This window comes from Zophobas morio, unplaced genomic scaffold, assembly GCF_036711695.1.
Source record: "Zophobas morio isolate AGI-343-1 ecotype UQ-CSIRO unplaced genomic scaffold, CSIRO_AGI_Zmor_V1 ptg000014l, whole genome shotgun sequence".
Classification (NCBI taxonomy): domain Eukaryota; kingdom Metazoa; phylum Arthropoda; class Insecta; order Coleoptera; family Tenebrionidae; genus Zophobas; species Zophobas morio.
The window spans coordinates 11,233,732-11,256,534 of record NW_026972119.1 but is presented as its reverse complement, the minus strand read 5'-3'; the positions used below and the strand labels follow the sequence as shown (position 1 = coordinate 11,256,534).

Sequence of the window (22,803 nt, the reverse complement as noted above, 5' to 3'; positions counted from 1 at the left end):
TAAGGATAAGGATGTATAGTAATCGAGTCCATCGGACAAATTGACACTTTTTTTCTATTTTCTCGACGTTTCATGACCCCTACAGTACGAAAAAAGTAGTATCCCGTTTGTCTGTCTGTCTATCCGTCTGTATCAATTTTTATTAGTAATCTCCGAAACTGCTGGACCGAATGTTGTCAAATTTTGTCTATATATTAGAAATATCATGTAGACGGTTAAATATTAACCAAAATTTGGCTAATCATCCCCACTGTGCTGTGACTGTCAGTCATCCCATTTTCTCGAAAATGATAAAATAAAAATTATAAGATTCAGAACATTTTGTTTGATTGTGGTTTAATTAATAATTTTTTCTACCGCACACGTTTTTTGATTTTCTAATAGAGCTATTAAAGTACCCAAATGACGTCAAAGCGGTTTGTTAATAGCCGAAAGAGGTTCTGAAATAGATCTGGTGTGATTTAGATCGGTAAGATTGGTGGCCATGGCGAGAAATGTTAGGTGAATGTCAGTGGCAAATGCCAAATTAAAATTTCCTGTATTTCGGGAGGCGTAAGGACTTCACTAACTTCTTCATATGGCATTTTAACCAAATTGATTCGAATTACAGTTGTTGTGAAAATTCGAACTTCAAATATTTCGTGGTTCGTGTCAGACCAATCCATCACCAACCACAACAAAATTCCCCAGATAATAATAATAATAATAATAATAATAATAATGTTTATTTCCAACGGGTAAGCACCCAATTACAGGAAACAAAAACAGAAAAACAATGTAGGCATAATGGTACAAACTGTAGCACTAAGAATAGGGAAAAAAAAAAAATACAATGCTGAATTTATAATAAAAGGTCAGAATATAAATCAAACAATACTCCCTAATTCTCTAAATAAGAAATTAAAGCCTTAGATATGTAACTAAAAGGATCATTATTAATGTCACATAAATCACTAATTAAGTTAAAATTACTACACATTATAACAAGTGGTGATCTAGTCATAACATTTGTTCTGCTAGTACTATAATAGAACGTACGGCAACTTCGAGCATTTAACCGAGGAACTAAGAATACAATTTTATTGAACAGATAAGTACAGTCAGTTATATTACTAATTAAGCTGTGGAGAAGTTTTACACTTGAAATTACCCGTCTAGTACTAAGTAAATTGCAGTTAAATCTGCTTAGTAAAACGCCATGATTATATCCGCGAGGAGGGTAAATCCCATCAACTAAAAATACTACAAATTTGAGAAACTTGCGTTGAACTGACTCCAGTAATTGAATGTAAGTAGAATATATAGGAAACCAGATAACAGCGGCATACTCAAGTCTAGAACGTATAAATGAGTAATACAACGTAAGCAACGACTGAACGTTCGAGAACTCAGAACAGTTTCTATAAATAAACCCAAACATATTATACGCTCTAGTCGTACACTCCACAATATGATTTTTGAAGAAGAATTTACTGTCAAAGACAACGCCTAAGTCCTTATACGTATCCAGTCTAACCAAATTAAATTCTTCAATAGAGTATTCATAAACTATATTGGTTAGTTTTCTGGAATAAGTAATAATAAAACACTTGTCTTTGTTTAAGAATAACCGGTTTTTTATGGTCCACGAAGTTAACTGATCCAAATTGTGCTGCAAGATTTCACAATCTCGAAGGGTACTAATAGATAAGAAAACTTTGAGATCATCGGCGTATAGTAGCTTTTGACAAGTCAAAGAGTTTACGACATCATTGACGAATAGTAAAAAAAGCAAGGGACCAAGATTGGACCCTTGCGGGACACCCGACGTAGGACAAAATGCCTCGGAAACAAAATTACGGTATTTAGCTGAAAGCTTTCTATTAAGTAAGTATGATTCAAGCAACAGGAGTAGAGAATCCGAAAATCCGAAATGATTTAGTTTACGAAGTAGTACATAATGATCAATCTGATCAAAGGCTTTACGAAAATCTGTGTAGATAACATCTACTTGGTTATTTTGATCAATAGCCTCTGAAACATACTGAGTAAAACAAGACAGATTCGTAACCGTAGATCTTTTCTCCACAAAACCATGCTGGAAGGGCGAGATTAAACTTTTAACCGAAAAATACAAACGTTTATAAATAACAGATTCAAAAATTTTTGAAAAGTTGCAGAGAACACATATAGGTCGGTAATTTTCAATCATAGACGGATCGCCTTTTTTAAATACTGGAGTAACTGTCGCTTCTTTCCAGATGTCAGGAAAATACGAAGTCTTAATAATAAGATTAAACAGAGAATGGAGAGGTTTTACAAAGATCGATGCACAGTCTTTTACGATAAAGCTGGGAATGTTATCTACACCTGCGATTAGAGAATCTTTGGATCGTTTTAACACTTCAAGTATTTCATCTTCTGTTATGTTCTCAATTTGTATTATAGAGTTGCTCAAATCACTTTGGTTTAAAACACAAGAGTAAGAAGAGTCAGAAATAACGTATACGCTTTTAAAGAAAGAAGCAAAAGCATTAACAATTTCAGGTGGTGTCTGAAGTTCTTGATCAGAAAATTTCATGATTGCTGGAATTCTGGACTTTCCTTTTTTAGTCTGAACATAGGACCAAAACCTCTTAGGGTTGGACGTGAGTGACGACTGAACTTCGTTTAAGTATCTGAGATAGTTGGATTGAATCAAGGACTTGCATTTAGATCTGTGGTATTTAAAAGCATCATAAAAATACTGGCTTTTGTATTGTCTGAATTTATTATGAAAAAGCGTTTTCAAACGTAGCATTTTGATAACCTCTGAGTCAAACCACGGGGGATATCGATGACCTTCCTTTTTGAAATTAAACTTAGGGACAGATACCTCAAAGATTTTGTTTAAAACTTGATAAAATTCAAAACATGCCGTATTAACGTTAGTTACGTTTTCCAAAAAAGACCAGTCAGTAGAAAGAAGTAAATCGTATAATAATTTGAAGTTAGCTTTACGAAAATTAAAACAGCTTGAATCTGGATTCATAAGAAAATGACCAGAAGATTTTATTATAAAGTGAAATGAAATATTTAATGCAGGATGGTAGTCATCTTCTGGTACAAGGGGAAGATCCGACTGTTTTACAGAGCAATGAAGATTAGAGAATAGCAGATCTAAAAAGCGATTGAATTTGTTATAGATATTATTGTACTGAGAAAAATTATGAAAATTCGCAAAATTTTTGAGCAAAATTGTGGCTCTATTATCTAAATTGGCTGAAAAATCTGGTACGTTAAAGTCACCAAGAACAACAACATTATCCATATGAGATTCTTCAACAGCACTGAATAAATTCAAAAAGAGCTCATAATCATTGAGGTTAATTGAAGGAGGAACATAGACAACGAAGACATATAGAGAGAGTCCACATGAAGATTTAATTTTTAGTCCAAGTATGTCTATTATTGGTAAAGTTGACGTGATATGCGATAAATCAATCTCGGAACAAACAAATGTATTAAGAACTGCAATAAGAACTCCACCTCCTTTTGTGACATTAGTTGCAGCAAAATTTCTATCTTTTCTATACACTAAATAATTATCTGGAAATAATTCGCTATTCAATATATCTTCAGAAAGCCAGGTTTCCGATAGTGCGATAAATTCAAAAGAAGAAGAACAAATATTATTATACAAAGTAGGAACTTTTGAACGCAGGCCACGTACATTCTGGTAAAAAAAATGAGTATTGGAATCATAATCAGGTGCAGTATTTAGTTTAAATGACGAATTATGCGAGGAACACCATTGAAATGCCGAATCTTCAGTCCCGTTTCACCATTGTTGATTCTTTCCAGCATTTGAGATTTTAGTAGCTTCAAGTTTCCGAGTTGTTTAGGTGTTTTATCGAAAGACAACCGAACGTTTTTATAAATATCTCTGGTGCTGAGATTTTTAGCGCCTCTAACTATGTTTAATACCTCCACTTCAGACTGAAGGAAGACCTTAATTGGGCGACAGCGACCAGGAATAAATTTACCTAACCTCTGTAAACGAATATTAGCGATATTTACATCATTACTAGCTACTTGCAAGATGTTAGAGATGTCAGTCGTCTCAGACATTAAGCGCTCATCACGAGACATTGTTTCAGGCTGCTCGGGAACATTGTAAATCATGACGTTTTTACTTCGTTTTTGTCTCTCTACAACCTCTTGTACCACGTCTTCAAAATTTGGCTGAGCAGGATTAGGTTGGTGGTGATTGTTTATCATCGATTTTAAATCGTTTATTTGTTGCTGGAAGGTGGTTTTCAGATCGTCAAGTGAAGAGGTAAATTCAGCACGGATGTTAGAAATGAGAGATTTTAAATCGCTGAGCGCATTTAAATTTTTTTCGCAAGAATTACATATAAGCTTGATAGATTTTGACTTAGACCTGGTCATTTTCACATCGTTTTCAGATAATCCTATGCATTTAGCGTGTAAATGTTTCTGACAGGCATCACATTGGAAGCTAGTTTCATTAGTTTTAACGGAGTTGTCACAATTCGGGCAGATCATTATGGAAATCTATGTTAGGAACACACTGGGACACTTTGCACCTAGGGACCTTTCAAGGTGGCTTACTTTGACAAACAAGAGGGTCACGGGTAGGTAAAAATGAATAAACAAAGGTTAAACACCCAAAAATATGCTGCTGATAAAAAGAATACCGATTCACAAAAAACGCGATAAGGTGCGTGGCTGGATAAAAGGTTAACGTTGATTGAAGTTTAGTAAAACAATACTTCAACCACGGTGACAGATAAGGGTCAAAAAAATAGACCAATAATGTAACTCAGAAAAAGCTACAAATCCGTATAACTCACGTCAAAATAAAGCACAGAAGATCAAGCAAAATAACTGAAAATCAGCGGAGCAATTTGCACTGTACACTCACACTAATCGCACGCTAATCTGTAAAGATAAAAAAAAAAACGCAAATTTCAATTAAATTTTGCGAAAAAACGTGCGTGGTAGAAAAAAATTGTATAAAAAGCTCGTTCATACGGCCATTGTGGCATTCATCCTTTATATAACTCGCGGCTTCGCCGCTCATTCTATAAACTTGGATTCGTGCCTTAATATTTGGCTTATGAAACTCGTTCTTTAATATACTATTAGTCCTCTGTTTTGAGAAGACAAACTCATTCAAATCGAACTAATTTCTACGTGACATTCTTTCGATGTATAAACGTAAACAATTATTTGAGCTTCAGATTGCTATTACCTAGTGTTGAACGACAAGGAGTGTTATTTATGCCTCTGGTTTTTACTTTACAGCGGTTATCACAAAATGAAAATGCTCCGATGAATCTCGTTTATAGATCAAATTAACATCTTCATTTTCTACAAAAATGTGAGAATACCCACGTCTTTATTTAATTACGAGCAAATAATAATAATAATAATTAAATAATTATATTCAAAACATTTTATTCTATTGTGGTTTAAATAATGATTTTAGTCCTCTGTTTTGAGGAGATAACGCTTTCACATTAAATAAATTTCTACGTGACATTCTTTCGGTATATAAACATAAACAATCGAAGTTAAGCATGTACTCTGATAATAATAGACTCTTTTCCGTTGGTTATTTGCTTTGAATATACTTCAAGTTGTCCGTATGTCTGTGGACGGCACCTCCTTGAAATTTGCGACTCCGCGGCGCGGGGTGTTCGAGGTGTTATATTATAATTTCTCAAAAAACGGAATTTGTTGGACTGCACTTCAAGAGCGAGGGAAGTTCTGTCGAAGTAACCTTGAACCAATTTCTCAAATAGAACATTCTGTTTTTTATTACTACATCTTATTCTGTTTTTGTTTTCTTTCTTTTTGTTCAATGTTTTCGATATTTAAAGTTAACAGTTATTGCGATATTTTTTTTTTAAGAAACATACTGTATTGAACCAAAGAGAGAAAAAAAGGTAGAGTAGTAAAATACAGATGTTATTTTTGAAAAGAACTGAAATATCGATATTTGAAAATTCTAAGGTTTCAAAAAAATTTAATACACACTTCCATCCCTAACAAATTTGGAATAACGTGGCAACATTGCATCGAAATTTCAAAAATAAATGATAGTTATAAAGCCTACGTAATGAGAATATATAAGAATGTATAGAACGTTCTATTTAAAAAAACTAAGTTTTGTGCTGTACCTCAAAAACAAAACACTCTGTATGGTCGAAAATTATTTTAGTGTATGCTACTCACAGAAATGTACAACTTTGATCTAAGGTCATGGGTTAGTAGTGAGATGATTTCCGTTTCAAAATTATCTGGTTTTCTGGGAAATTAATTTAATAATTTATTATAAATAATGCTCTAGTCGGCCATGACGTTTATGTCAGCCGTTTCAATTGCACTGCTGACTTAGGCGCTATGACCAACTAAAGCGAAAATTTTAAAAATCACACGGTAATATATATTTCGCCTGATCCAGTTATAATCATTTGCTGTTCAATAATCAAGTTTATATAAAAAAAACCTATAACTGCAAGTGTTATTTATTACTGATTATCAATTATGTAAGTATATATACATTTTTACAAAAAATAGAGTTTGAGTTTATACACAAATGTTAAAAAAATAATTTTAATTATAATTATTAAAAGAGTAATATTTTGTTAGGTTTACCTTGGGAAATCTGTTTTTTTTTTGTTTTTAATATTTTGTAACTGTTCAGAGTATACTCACAAATCGCCTAAAATTTATGTCCGAAGAATTCCTATTTTTGAAGAAAAATTTAAGGGTACTGAAAAAATTAAGCGAATTCTTAATTAACAGTTTATTTTAGGTTTCTTTAGTACAGTTTTGGAAATTTCATTCTACCTTATAAAATTTTATTGACAATAACGAGACTGGCAGTAGTACAATGGTAAGAAATATTTATGGCTCACACCAGTTCACCCGAATTTGTCGGAGAACATTTGGCAGGTAGTTGTACTCATAAAATAATCCTCATTTTCGTTCGTGAGTAACGATGGACTTTGTCCGGACCTGGATTATTCTGCTTTCTAACATTTGGGAATTACCGGCACGCGACAACTTAAACTGTAAATATTTCTTGCTATTATAGCACTGTCCGTCTCATTATTGCCAATAAAATTTTATAGGGTAAAATCAAATTTCCAAAACTATACATGTAGTCGGACTTCCGTATTTTCAGTCATCTAAATCTTGAAATTCTGGAATAAATCTAACAAATTCTTCGTAATGACAGGATAGAAAATCGCTTAAAAATGTGTCCCAATACACAAAGTAGCCGTAATACGTTTTTGGGCGGGAAATGACTTAATTAGGTTCGACTGTATGTGAATCTAAAACGTATTTTAGTTACGATACGATTTCGTGTTTTACATTTACTCAAATCTAGCCCAGACAATGACGATCTGACTGTTGTGAATATCCACTGGAAGAACTTTAAACTTTTAAAATTTGTTCATTTATTCTTCATTTATTTGTGTCCCATTTATTTGTGTCCTATTTATTGTTAACATGATGTGAGTGACTGACGAATACATATTCGTTGTTAATTAAAAAACTTTTATATACAGGGTGAGTCACTACGCATGCGGTCTTCAATAAGTCATTAATTATTCGAGGTGGAAAAAAGTTAAAAAGTAAAGTTGTATACTCAGTTCTTTGCGTAACATACACTAAAATTATTATTAACTGTACAGAGTGTTCCGCTTTTGAAGTGCAACATGCAAGTATTTTTTTTTTTTTATAAAACGTTCTATATATTTTTACATATTCTGAAAAAACTAAAATATCGATATTTGAATATTGTAACATTTTAGAATTTTTTTATGAAAACTTTTTTAGTTTTTGGTACTTTGAGTTTCAAGAAAGTTGGAGAAACGTCGCATCAGAATTTTAAATAGACTACGGTTTAAAAGCGTAGAAAGATGCCAGTGAGTTTGTTTTATTTATTTATTTATTTATTTATTAGATATCGAAAAAGGCGGGCTTAGTGAGCCACCCTATATAGAAGTAATTAGTAGTTAAACAAGAACCTTTACTTTATGAGCATAAAGAGCCTTTTAATTTTTGTCTATAGTAACCACTTTTTCACGTTCATATAGTTGAGATTCTGAAATTGTAAATATTGATAAAACAGCTTCTAACGGGATTATATGAGTAACAAGAATTTTATTAAATTTCCTTGTGATGCGGCCTACAAACATGTATGAAAAACCTGCATAAATTACACGTCCTGTAGATTACAGATACAGCGTTTTTACCTAATAATAAACATAAACATAAAATTTTTAAATCTTCTGAAGTGTTGAACCCTAGATTATTGAACGGCGTTCGAAGCTGAGTAGTCGTCAAACGCAGAACAGGGGTGTACTTGTTCTACTCTCCACTATAAAATTATATTATTTTATACTTTTAGCCGAGTTAATCGCCGACGAATAAATAGTTTCTGGAGAATTTTTGTAAATTTCAAAGAAGCATGTATCATCTGTTGGGAGGGTGTTGATTATCATGGTGTTCGAGAATTGTACGCCCAATGACATATAGGCGAGAAAATTGTATTAGTATATAAAAACTGCAAAAAATTAAACGAATTATATATTATCAAAAACTTAAAATACTTACAGGCGGATTTTCATAGAAACTCATTAAAAACTACCATGGTCGTGAGAATATGCTTGAACAACAATTTAAACTTTTTAGAAATTCTAGGTGATTGTTTTAATGTAGTACTTTCACAAAAAGAACAGTTTTCGTAGCCACTATACACCATACATACATTTATTGGAATATGATGACTGTGTAGGATCTCTTTCATTAAAATTGATATTGATATAACTTGCCAACTAAGATTTGATTGTTGATATGATACCGAAATATGATTTTTGTTATTACGCGTTTATGATGCCATTTGTTCTAGATGTGGCTCTAGCATGAACAGAAACTATTATGTATACTTGTTCACCCATTTTATTTTAGGTTCTGTTAAAGTTTCTATTTTGTTTAAAATTTTTAGTATTTCAATCAAATGATAGTTGATTGTAAAAATCCTACATAAGTACAGGCGTTCCAAAATTGCTACAAAAAAAAGATACAAGATCAAACATTACAGGTGTCTCAAAAGTAAGATTCTTAGAAAAATTAATTTATTTTTTCATAAAATGTTGACAACAGCGAAGAGTTGAGTTGATACTGTGAAAATTTGTCAAAAAACTCGAATTTTACGTACGGCCTGAAATGGACGAGAAAATGACGATAAATGATTAAAACCATAGAACGAAACGTCACTTAAGCGTCTTTTTTTCTTATTTTTAGGTAGCTTTAAATGTTAGAAACTCATGTTTCTGTACTCTGCGATCTGCGAAATAATCGGTACGCAAGTATGTGGTAAAAAATTCCTCCCGACCGCATATTTGTGGCGTAAGGCAGAATATAGCCTGAATGTTTTTGAGCAAATTTGTGTTGTAATAGTTTTAAGTGGATTATAAAAAGCCGTATCTCTATGTTCCAAGCAGCACACATGGCAACAGATTTAAAATTCCATGCTACTTTTTCGTGTTGTAGCAAAACTTGTGTTTTTATGTATCTGTTGGTCTTATTTCAGTGAACACACGACACAGCATGCCAGCACGTTAGGGCTTATCGCCGAGATAATTAGTAAAATCTAATTAGATAATTACGTAAAAATGAGACAAAATCACATCCACAGTTATTTCATGGCATCTAATTAAATTAATTATTGTGTAGATAGCGTGGAGCGTGTTTCGAGCTGGCCATCTAGGAGCAAAACGAAGAAGCCTAGATGAGCAATCAGTGTCATTCACCAAGAAGTGGAATCACCCCGGGGTTTTGTTCTATGAAGATGCTCGGGACCGGTTCTGATTTAGAACCGTTTTTAAAACTAGTAGTAGTATTCGATTTGAACGTTTCTTGTAATTATATAAATAAAGAAACTCAAGTATCTCTCTTAATTGGCGGTCAGATGTGTAGTGGGTCGGCATGCAACAAGAAGTAGTTATCTAGCAGGAAATATTTTAACGAATTTTAAAACTGAATAAATTAAGTTTTGTTTTATACTCGGAGGAATGCGCCGTTGTGCACCAACTACCAGGAATTTCAATAAAAGGTGTCGTCCTACATGGATGTTTTAATATCGTTGAATTTCCGACATGCTCATATATGGTCGTCGGCCATAAAAGAAATTGTTAGTTTTATTGTAATTAAAAATTTATAACGCGCTTCTAAAACGCGAACATAATTTATAGATCCGCTTCGACCGGCGTACAATTAATATTTAAGAATGTCTGACAAAAGTTATACTAACATTTAAATTAAACGTTCCACCAGCATCCCAATATTAAGAATTGATTTATTGTTTCACAATGAAAGAGTAAATTCGGGGCTACCTCGGATTTAATTTGACAGTTTGGGTTTTTTTCAAACATTCGCTTTATTTATTAGCACTGTAGAGTTTTAATGGATTATTACGACCAGCAAACATTACCAAAATAGATACATCAAATGCTTTATTAGTCTGCCGACTTCCAAATTATTTATTATTATTAATGATGCCTGCCATCACATAAAAGTACTTACTCATCTATGACTTCATTTTACACTAGAAATGAAATTATTAGTTCCTGGATCAATAACTACAACGGAAAAAGAACAATTGTGAAAAATAACAGGGATAGCAAGATATCATGTAACCACAATAATTGTTATCCGATCGATATTTTCGTGTAACACGAGAGAGAAAAAATCAGGAAAGGAAACGCAGAGGTAGAGAATATCTAATGTGGCATGTGGAAACATTGCATACATTCTGTTGTTTGAAATATTAATAACGTTACTGAAGAATTCAGATTACAATTTGTCCTATGTTATGAAAATTCATCAACCGAACTTACCAACATTCGTGATTAAATTAACAACGGAAATATCTGTTATTCTTTCATTTAACTGCAAATATTTAGGTCAAGCAAACTTTGTCGATTTAAAAATCGAATTTCCATTATCTGCAAACTCTTGTTTTACAAATTGTCCATTGTTGTGTTCTGAAATTGTTCCAAATATTAAAAATATTCGACTGCAACGCTGTACCGCGTATTGATATCCGATTATATCCCGGACGTCGTGATATGATCATCATATTTTGTCTAGTCATCAATAAAATTTGGACTGTTGGGATGGTATAATCGGTTTTGCGATTCACCTGCTCCAAGATAAATTATGATTATTTTTCCCGTTTATTCATATTTATTGATGCGCTGATGGCATCAGGAAATAATCTGTTTCGTGCTCAACATCATACTTGACACTAAAAAATCAACTCATAGTTACGGTTCGTTAGAAGATTAGTGCAGCATTTTCATCAGTTATAGCGTATTGATAAACGATTATACCCCTGCATAACGGTATAACCTGTAGCAAAAACAAGAGTGGATTCTTCATTTCATAATAAAATTTTAAAAACGTAACCATTAATGAGGTCGAAGCATAAATATTGCTCTTGAACTGGAACATTGCGCACTGAATATTTACCATTAAACATCGTTATTAGTCTTTTGGATATTCAATGCTACACCACTGTATTCATTAGTGTCGTTACGATCATTATTTCAGCTTTTGTGTTTAGCCTCCAGTGTGTTATTTGGGTTAATTTTGTTGAACGTTGGATGTTTCCGCGCGGGATTATTGTCATATTTTTCATATATTGTTGTAATGAACTGACAGATATTATACTCAAAGTGTCCCAGAGATTTTTAACGGCAATTTACCCTCTTCACCACTCTATACAAAAATGTTTCAATTATTTTTAACGAGCTGCCGCGAACGATCTATCATTTTTCGTATAAAACAAAGACACTGTTCCGGTTGAGGTTTTTGAGGGTAGATAAGCTTTGAACGATAAAAATACCGAGTAATTTATTATTTTGAACTTTAAACGACGCTTTTAAAGGAGTGCATTGTTTACAAGATGTAGCGGCAATTAATTAATCTATCTGTAGTACAATTAAAAATTTGTATTATATTTATAGGGCTGTTACGATATTGTAATCGAAAGCTATAAATTTATGGGAAATTATAATTGAAATTACCGAAATATATATAAATCACTGAACCAGTAACGGATGTCACGTTTTGGAGCTGATAAATCCCGACCAAAATAAAGCTATAAATAATTGATAATAAGACATGTACAGGACACCGGATTAAATTATGGGGCGATTGCGTCCATATGGTCTACCGAAAAATCAAAGCGGCTCAGTTTCACTCACAATCATTAATTAGTAATGCTGACACTAATTTTATTCACACACGATCACGCAAATTAATATTCGTCATAAATAGTCGCCAAATTTTGGTACATTTCAAGACACCACATATATTTTTTAATAATTTGTTGAGATGACGTCATTGAATTTACGGAAGGGATAAATATGTAGATGTTTAGTGGAAAATTTGTATATTCCGCAATGGTAAAGCAATAAAGCATTGTTATTACTATTGTTATTAATTAGCGAAATCGGTTTCGTGTAAGTTTATTGTGAGCTTTGGACGGATGAGGAAAGCCCATTATTCTCTCAGAGATTAAAGCACAAGTCACTATCTTTGGTCCCCGATGTAAAATAACCCTTTTAAATGAAACAAAGGGCCTGTGGCAAATTTCCCCATAGTCGAGGCAATCTGTTTCCGAACCAGTGCAGCCAATTATACAAGTTTTAACTCCCCAATAGACCCAAAGTACACAATAAATTAGGGAAACAGTGAATCCGCGTGTAGGTAGATCGCGCGTTTCTACTATCTAGCGGTTGCCCATTTCGTCCTGCAGACGAAAACGTAAACAACCTTTAATTATTCCTCCGGCTATAAGGAAATAAGGTACACAGCACGACCCGCAATAAACTCTCGCTTTTTATTATACCCCGTTCAGGTGAATTTCGGTATTTATCTGATTAATTCAATTTAAATTAAACTGCTCCACTTTAATTAACTGCGATACAGAATAAATCGGCCTTTTCGGGTTTTATGCCCACTCCATAGAAGCGCCATCATCCAGGTCGGGGTCGATCCCAGCGGCGTAGGCCATCAATTTTTCTAGGGGATTTTTCCTGATTGAACTTTGGAAAAGGAGCTACTCCTATTGAATCGGGAAAAATAAAATTCTTTTTTAGGGTAAATGATTCGACTTCGTCTATTTCCCGGCCAAGAACGAATAATCATCAATTTCCACAACTCACCGAAACGAGTTTGACAGACGTATTCGAGCTTCTTACATCCTGGTAAGGTGCGTGGGGTTTATTTATCGAACTTCGAATATAGAAACACATCGATATTATTGTAACTACTTACTAAGTTAATTATTAATGCTGAAGATCAAACGGAAAATAATTACTGTTACACGTACAAGTATTTATTTTAAAACTGTTATTTCTACACATTTGAGTCGATGAACAACTCAAAGAAATGTTTAAAATTGTTGAAACAAGTCAGTTCAATAAGTTAACTTCCTTTAGGCAAATTTGCTTCTGCAAATTTTACCACAATTCCTGTGTTGGTGAAATGAAATGAAAACATGAGTGATTAAGATAATAAAATAAATAGAGATCAAATCAAATTGGAAATTTTTGACGATATATTAGTCCATTCTAAAGAACAATAATAATTTTATAATTATTTTGTTCAAGTTTCGAGCATCCTACTACCATAAAATTTTAACATAATAAAGAATTCCAAGAGGTCATGGTTTCATCATCAGAGTGTTTTCAATTTTCTTTTGACTAATTTGTTATTAAAAATATTAAAGATTTTTTATATTGTACTAAATTGACTTTTTACTACTTCATTTCTATCAAATTTAAGACAATAAATATATTTTTCGGCTTTAAACTTAGAACCTCATCTGTACGAAAGGGTCGTTATTGTGTTATTAAGACAGTAATTTTTGGCTTTGTGTCTTGTTCAATTAATTTCAAACAATTGTAGCGTTGAAAAGGAGACGTAAATATAAAAGGACGAAACTGGGGAGCTTTTAAGTTCGCGGAATTAAAACAATGAAGAGTGCATTGCCGTTCGTGTACGTTTACATTGTCGTCTAAACGATAATTTTTTGTAAAATTAAAATTAATGTGATCACTGTATAAAAAAGTGATTTTTTTGAGAAACTGCTGAAAATACCGAGAAGAAAAATGCAAATTTCGTTGCTTTAAAATGACGATATTCGCATTCGCTACGGCAAGAAATCAATGAAATCTAAGAAAAATTTTATGAAATGAGTGATCAGTTATTATATATTAATTCACCTTTTTGCTTTCAGAATGTAGCTTAAGATAGTATTGTAATAGGGTTTATTTGATGAATGAGTAGTTTCATGTTTTCTCAATGTTTGTTAACTCTTACGAGATGGAAAATTAGGTCTCCCGTTTTAGAATGTCGTGGCGCTTTTATTAAATACACACTGCTTCTATACTTGTGGTTTACCTTTGATATTAGATTTTTGGAAAATAATTGATATTTTATCTCAGAGAATATAAAACCAACTGTCCTGAAATTTCATAAACGTTTTAAAATACGGTCAATCGCTAATAAAAATGTGTCTATTTTCTTGATGACGTCATCCCAAAACATTGTTGAATAGATCCTATTTCTATTTTATAATGTGCAAATTGTTCGATTCTATAATTGCCCTCTTGCATTCTGTCCATATTTTAAACTATGTATCTGCAGATTTTATGATAAGAAACCTAAAATTTTAACCTACAAGAAGTTAGTTTCGGCTTCATTTCTGTGATAACTCGTACCATTTTTCCAGAATTGCCCACTGTTATATTGCATTTTTTTGTGTATTTAAAAAAATTGATTTCGAAACCGAATACTTCTTTCTACAATCTTACTTGGACACCACAAGTAGTTATATATATATTTTCGGAATCGGGACGCCTAAATCTATATCCCTGAATTTTTTAGGATTTTTTTAGCAACTTTTTCAAAAACAAAATTTTTCAAAACCCCGGCGAACTCTTGACCATTTTCGGAACTTAACTAAAACATTTTCTTATAGATTCAGAAGTTAGTTTCGGTCTCATTTTTTCTATAACTTAGACTATTTTTCTAGAATCGCGCCCACTGGAATATTGTACATTTTTTTTTTATCAAAAAAAGGATGTTTATAAAATCTTGTATTGGGACCATAAATTATACCTATTTTTGGAATCAGCATTTCGAAATCTATATCGCTGAATTTTTAGTATTTTTTTTGCCAACTTTTTTAAAAACAAAATTTTTCAAAACTATCTTTGAAAACTTCAGCCAATTCTCGATCATTTTCGGAAGCTAGTTAAAGACAATTTCTTGTAGATTTAAGTCTACAGAATTTTTTTTATTTTCATTTCCTCGAAATATCGCAATTTTTGGATTTAAAAAATTTGATTTTCAAACAGAATCTTTCTAAAATCTTGTTTCAGGCCCATAAACACCCTATATTTTTGGGAGCAGCACTTCGAAATCTATATCCCTAAATTTTTGGTAATTTTTTGACAACTTTTTCAAAAGCAATATTTTTGAATCTTTTTCCTTATGAAAATTTGAAATAATCTTCGCCCATTTTTGAAACTTAACCAAAGGTATTTTCTTAAAGATTTCGACTTACAGAAGTTATTTTCGCCCTCATTTCTTCGATAACTTCTAAGACTTTTCTAGAACCTCCCATTGGAATATTACAATTTTCTGTATTAAAAAAAAACAAACAAACCGAAAGTATTTCTAAATTCTTGTCCCGGGAACATAAACATGTTTTTTTTAGAATAAACACGTGGAAATCCATACTTGCATTTTTTTAAATTTTTTGACAAGTTTTTCAAAAGCAAAACATTTTTCGAAAATTAACCAAAGATATTTTCTTATAGATTTCGAGCTAGAGAAGATGTTTTCGTCCTCATATCATTTTTCTACAATCACCCAAAGGAATATTGTAATTTATTTTGGATTAACAAAAAATACATTTTCATAAGAATATTTTATAAAATGGGACCATAAACGCGGTATATTTTTGGAATCAACACGTCGAAACCTATATCTCTGATTTCTTTGGGAATGTTTTGACAACTTTTCCAAAAGCAAAATTTTTCAAAATTCTCCCCTATGAAGATTTCGGCCAATTCTCGATCATTTTCGGAAGCTAATCAAAGGCATTTTCTTACAGACTTCAAGCTACAGAAGCTATTTCCATCTTCATTTCTCCAATAACTTCTAGAATCGTCTGTTGAAATATTGCAATGTTTTGAATTAAAACAAAAAAGATGTTCTGAACAGAATATTTCTAAAATCTTCTCTCGAGACTTTAACGCAGCATATTTTTATATAAACACTTCGAAATCTATATCCCTGATTTTTTTGCCAACTTTTTGAAAAGCAACATTTTTCAAAACTCTCCTCTTTGAAAATTTCTTCCAATTTTAGATCATTTTCGGAAGCTAATTAAAGACATTTTCTTATACACTTTAATCTACAGAAATTGTTTTCATTTTTATTTGTTCGAAATATTGCAATTTTTTAGATTAAAAAAAATTGGTTTTCAAATAGAATATTTCTAGAATCTTGCCTCAGGCTCCTGAGCATACTATATTTTTGGGATCAGCAGGTCGAAATCTATATTCTTAAATTTTTTGGAAATATTTTGTCGACTTTTTCAAAAGCAATATTTTTCAATGTTTTTCCCTACCAAAATTTCAACCAATTTTCGACCATTTTCGAAAATTAACTAAATATATTTTCTTATAGATTTCGACCTACAGAAGATGTTTTCGCCCTCATTTCTTCGGCACCTGCTGTCATTTTTCTACGATCACCCATAGGAACATTGTAATTTATTTTGGATTAACAAAAAATATATTTTCATACGAATATTTCTAAAATGTTGCCCGGGACCATAAACGCCGGATATTTTTGGAATCAACACGTCGAAATCTATCTCCTTGATTTTTTTGAGAATTAAGTATTTGACAGTTTTTTGAAAAACGACATTTTTCAAAACTCTCGTTTTTGATTGAAGTTTTCTTCCAATTTTAGATTATTTTCGGAAGACAATTAAAGACATTTTCTTATACACTTCAATCTACAGAAACTGTTTTCATCTTCATTTTTTTGAAATATTGCAATTTTTGAATTTCCAAAAAAAAGATTTTCAGACAGAATATTTCTAAAATCTTGTCTCAGGCCCATAAACATACTACATTTTTGGAATCAGCACGTCGAAATCTATGTTCCTAAATTTTTGGGAATATTTTGACAACTTTTTCAAAAGAAATATATTTTTCAATACCTACGAAAATTTCATCCAATTTTCGAAAATTTTCGAAACCCAACCAGAGGAATTTGCTTATAGATTACGACCTATAGAAGTTATTTTCGGTCTCATTTGTTTGATAACTTCTACCATTTTTCTAAAATCACAGATTGGAATATTCCAATTTTGTGGCTTAACAAAATTCAAACAGAAACCGAATGTTTCTAAATTTTTGCCTCAGGGTCAGAAGCACGCAATTTTTTGGATTCAGCGCGTCGAAATTTATACTTGGATTTTTTTGGGACTTTGAGATTTTCCAAAAGCGTAATTTTTCATCATGAAAGATTTAGTCAATTTTCAGCCATTTTCGAAAATTAACCAAAGATATTTTCTTATAGATTTCGACCCACATAAGTTATTTTTGGCCTCATTTCTTCGAAAACTCATCATTTTTCTAGAATCGCCCACTGAATTATTGTAATTTATTTGGATTAAAAAAAATGTATTTTCATTCGAGTATTTGTAAAATCTTGCTACGCAACCATAAATGCGCTATATTTGTTGAATCAACGCTTCGAAATTTGTATCCCTAAATTTTTTGGGAATTTTTTGACAACTTTTTCAAAAACAAAAGTTTTCAAAAGTCTCCCATATGAAAATGTCTGCTAATTTTCAACCATTTTTCGAAACTTAATCAAAGTCATTTTCTTACAGACTGCGGCCACATTTCTACGATAACTCATACCATTTTCCCAGAATCTCCTATTGAGATATTACGATTTTTGGAACTGTTACAAAAATTGATTTTGAAACCAAATATTTCTAAAATCTTACAGCGGGACGGATTATAAACACGCCATATTTTTAGAACCAGCATGTCGAAATCTATGTCCCTCATGATTTTTTTGGGAATTTTTTAAAAAATCAAAATTTCGCAATATTCTTCCCTTTCCGATGAAAATTTCGGTCGATCTTCGACCATTCTCTAAACGAACTAAAGACATTTTCTCACAAATTTCGATCTAAAAAAGTTAGTTTCGGCCTCATTTCCTCGACAGCTCCTATCATTTTTGCAGGAACGTTCAATATTTGTAACTGATTGACACAATTTAGGAAGTAAATTCTATTTAAAACGTGTAAAATAATTTGCATCTATACGAGTGGGTTATTAGTCCATTTATATATTTTATTTTAAGTACACTTTGTTATAGAAAAATAAAATACTTGTTCAGCGAAACTGTGAGAGAATTTTTTTTCTAAGTATAGACTTAAGTATTTTTTTTGTTTTGCAGGAATACAACAGAAAACAAAAAACGAGGAAAAGCACAGTTTGTTTGAAACGGTAAGTAGTAGTTTTAAGTGTCAGCTGTTCTAAATTTTGATTTGAATATAATCCTATAATTTACCTTATAATTTACGTAAATAACAATATAAGTAATGTTTTAAGCAAGAATAAAAGTTGTAACTGTACTGAATTACGATTTCTTACTACTCTTAAAAGGAATTGTTTCAGCCACTGGCTAAAGCCGATCATCAGATAATCAGCTTACGCTGACTACATTTGACCATAACAGTTAATTCTATATTGAAATACCACTATAATAAGAAAGGAATACTTTCCCGTAATCCTACGATATGCTATACACTACAAAAAACCGATTATAGGGGACCGCTAATAGTCCATTGTTTAAAGCCTCGAAATGCTGAATGACAATCTAACAATAACTTTTCTTTATTCTTTCATAATTCATAAACCGTGTTTAAAGAAACTCCGATAGAATAATTAAGCATGTTCTAATATTCAAGAGTAGTGAATTGGTTAGTATCGATTTTCACAGCTGCATGAAAAAGATTTTAAATTACATTATGAATATTTGATTGTTTTCGGTTTCTTCGAAACAATGTATTTTAGGCAAAAAGCGGTCCTCCCGTTTATGGTCATCACTGCAGTTTCACTGATTCCTCGCCGAGTGAAATTTTGTGGGCGTTTTGACGCCTGATTGAAAAGTAATCTCGCATTGGGCGTGCTGTGTGCTTATCATATCGATCGTTAATACGTATTATCCGACTCGGCCGTAGTGAAAAGAGTGCCTGAAAGCGAAATGCTCCACAAACATAAAGACCTGATTGTCAATTGTAGAACTTTCCAATATTCTGTTATATTAACGCGATCAATACGGCACGTTAATCGCCGTTAACGTGTCTTGGCGCAATGTTGGCCTCATTCATACAAATTAAGGCGGACACTGTTATTATCCGCGACCATTATTCCACGCACAATTGTGGCGCCGCTATTCAGAAAGAATTAGATACATTTTTGTTGCAACATCCTTAATTGTTGTTGTTAAGTTCGTGTTGTCTGAGTGACTCATTTATAAGGTCCGTGTTAATTATTTATAGAAATTTCGCTCGGCTTGTTCTAAGCACTCATATTAAATTCTGTAAGTAACAAGAAAACTTTGCAGTTGGGTGAAAACCCTTGGTAACGTAACTGGAGCTCCACGACGCAGGGTACAGTCTCTACACAAACATGTCGACAATTAAAACATGATCCACGTGACCCAATTAGCGGTATGTTTGCTTTGTAACAAACTTCTGACCACATTGGAAACTCTCATACACCCACGGCAAAAAGACAAGAACTAATAGCGGGATTTTCCGCAAAATATCCATTACAGACCAATCAATAAAACGACAGGGGGAACAAATGCGTCCTGATGGCGCTCGTTATACGTTTAATTTTTTTTAGTGTGAAACTGTGGGATTGCATGTAATTAGTTCTATTTCAAAGTACTGGCACTATTTACGGACATTTTCAGCTCCCATAATAACAACGTTTGAACTATTTCACAGAACTTGCAATAGATACTACGTTATAAATAGACCAGTTAATGGCATCGTTTTCACAGTTTGTAATTAATGTACTCAAAAAATTGCAATTGCCGGATATTGCGAAAACAGGATTATGTTTACAACAGGCCCCTAATTGTGTGAAGCTTTTAAAGTATTTTCTTTACTTTTTCCACGTTAATGGCCGGAAACGTCATTTAACATGATTATGTTCCAATCAAAACATTTTTCATTCTGTTCCAGTCACGAGCGATATTGACGTTTTGTGTTTTCGTTTTTTAACAAATTCCCTTTCGAAAAGACTTACTACCCGTATTTGTTGGTAATCCAATAAGAGTTTATCGCGGCAAAGAGCTTGTGTTCTCAAAAAGCTAAGGTTGGTATTACATCGATCCGATAAACGCGCGCCCCCCGCGTCTCCCAACTTCTTACCTCGTTTTGGACGTCCTTCCAGATCAAAGCCATTTCCGGGATAAGTTTGAAATGCAATTTTCTTTTTTGCGAAATTTTAATTAGGGCGGAGTACATAATTTTGCATTAATTAAGCTTCCTGTACAGGTTTTAATTTTCGAATTGACACCGAATAGTGTTTTTTTATCTTTATTATCCGTTATTAAGTATATAAGGAAAAGAAAAATTATGCTTTATATTTAAAGTACATTTTTATGAACTCATTCTTTACGAAATACGTACTTTTATGTTATTTCTGAGTACAGCTCAGTTAAGGGTGACTTTAAAATTATTTTGACGAATCTAAAAAGAAGATGGAAGATTATTTTTGGAAAACTATAAAATTGATTTTGCGAAATTTTATTTGTGATAATTTCTATACTTTAAAAAATAGCTTGCACTTGAGAAGTAAAAATACGATTGTTTGTATTTTTTTAGACATCCTTGTAGAGCTTGTTTTCTGAATTCAATAATATTTCGTACTTTAATCACCTATAATTCCCTATTGTGTTATGAAAACACATTCTGTAAATTTGTTTATATATATTTGATCTGACATGGAGTGTGGGGAAATCGGGTGAACGGTCAAACAATTGCTCCAAAAGTATGAATGCACTGAAAATGTGCAAGGTTGTGCATGTTTTTAGAAAGTTTTCCCATTGACAAATGTTTCGATCAACATTTCAGCAATTCCGACGGGTGCAGTACACGTGGAATACTAGTAATAAAAAATGTATACAATGTTTTCCTCACACCCAGGGCGGTGATCGCATGCTTATCAGGTCATGGCAGGTCAGGTCAGGTTCAGGCAAGTCAGGTTCCGGCAGGTAAGGGCAGGTTCAGTCATGTCAGATTTCTTTGGTGATAATTTTTATCAAAAATTAATGAATAAAGTTAATTGATTCATTTTTTACTTCCCGAGCGTAAGCAAAGGAAGTATTGTAATCGAGTCCGTCGGCCGACTCTCTACTTTTACGTTTTCTCGATCTTTCATGACCCCTAGAAGACGAAGAAATAGGTCTCCCATTTCCGTCTGTCTGTCCGTCTGTCCGTCCGTCTGTCCGTCTGTCCGTCCGTCTGTCCGTCTGTCCGTCTGTCCGTCCGTCTGTCCGTCTGTCCGTCTGTTGTCCCGGAGTTTTATTAGACAGATAATCTCCGAAAGTACTCGACCGATTGTTGTGAAATTTTGTACTTATATTAAGAATATCATGTAGATGGTAAAACGCTAACCAAAATTTGTCGAATCATCCCCACCACTAAAGCGATGACGTCACTTCAAAATTGTACATAGTAAATGGGTTTTCAATTGTATAAAATAACATAGTCCTACACATGTAGTTTACAACTCTGAATCGACTTTTCACCCGAAACGTCCAGATTTTTGGAAAAAAAATCAAAATTATAAAACAACATTTTGAAATTTAATTTTTAATCTGCTAACCAGAATGCTTTGAAATGTTGCAGATGTTTTAAGGCTATAAAGAGCATCATAAATCTTTAGTCAAAAAATATTTGCTTATCCCCTCCAAAAACTTGATGACGTCAGCTCAAAAGTTTGTGGAATAAATGATATCTAAAATGTACAAAATATGATGAGTCTGTACTTGTGATCTATCACTCCATTCATATTTTTTGGATTTGCATATACAGGGTGACTCAAAAAAATTAATGAATGCGTAAATATATTTTATTGATTTAATCAGGAACTACAAAACCGAATGCTCTGAAATCTTGCAGATGTTTTAAGGTCATAAAGAGCATAATAAATGTTTAGTCAAAATATATTTGCTTATCCCCTCCAAAAACTTGATGACGTCAGCTCGAAAGTTTGCCGAATAAATCATATCTAAAATGTACAAAATATGATGAGCCTGTACTTGTCATTTATCACTCCATTCATATTTTTTGGATTTGCATATACAGAGTGACTCAAAAAAATTAATGAATGCGTAAATTTATTTTATTGATTTAATCAGGAACTACAAAACCGAATGCTTTGAAATCTTGCAGATGTTTTAAGGTTATAAAGAGCATAATAAATTTTTAGTCAAAATATATTTGGTTATCTTCTACAAAAAACTGATGACGTCAGCTCAAAAGTTTTCCGAATAAATCGTATCTAAAATGTACAAAATATGATGAGTCTGTACTTGTGATTTATCATTCCATTCATATTTTTGGATTTGCATATGCAGGGTGACTCAAAAAAATTAATGAAGGCGTGA

The 22,803-nt window shown here is 32.5% G+C and overlaps 1 long non-coding RNA gene across 1 annotated transcript in view; it reads left to right on the top strand.

The window, feature by feature from the left end:
* LOC135129277 (uncharacterized) overlaps nt 1-22,803 on the top strand; it is a 399,410-nt gene that overhangs the window by 131,916 nt on the left and 244,691 nt on the right. The window contains exon 2 of the long non-coding RNA XR_010280545.1: nt 18,571-18,620. This is a non-coding gene — a long non-coding RNA (uncharacterized LOC135129277). The remainder of the gene's footprint in view (nt 1-18,570; nt 18,621-22,803) is intronic.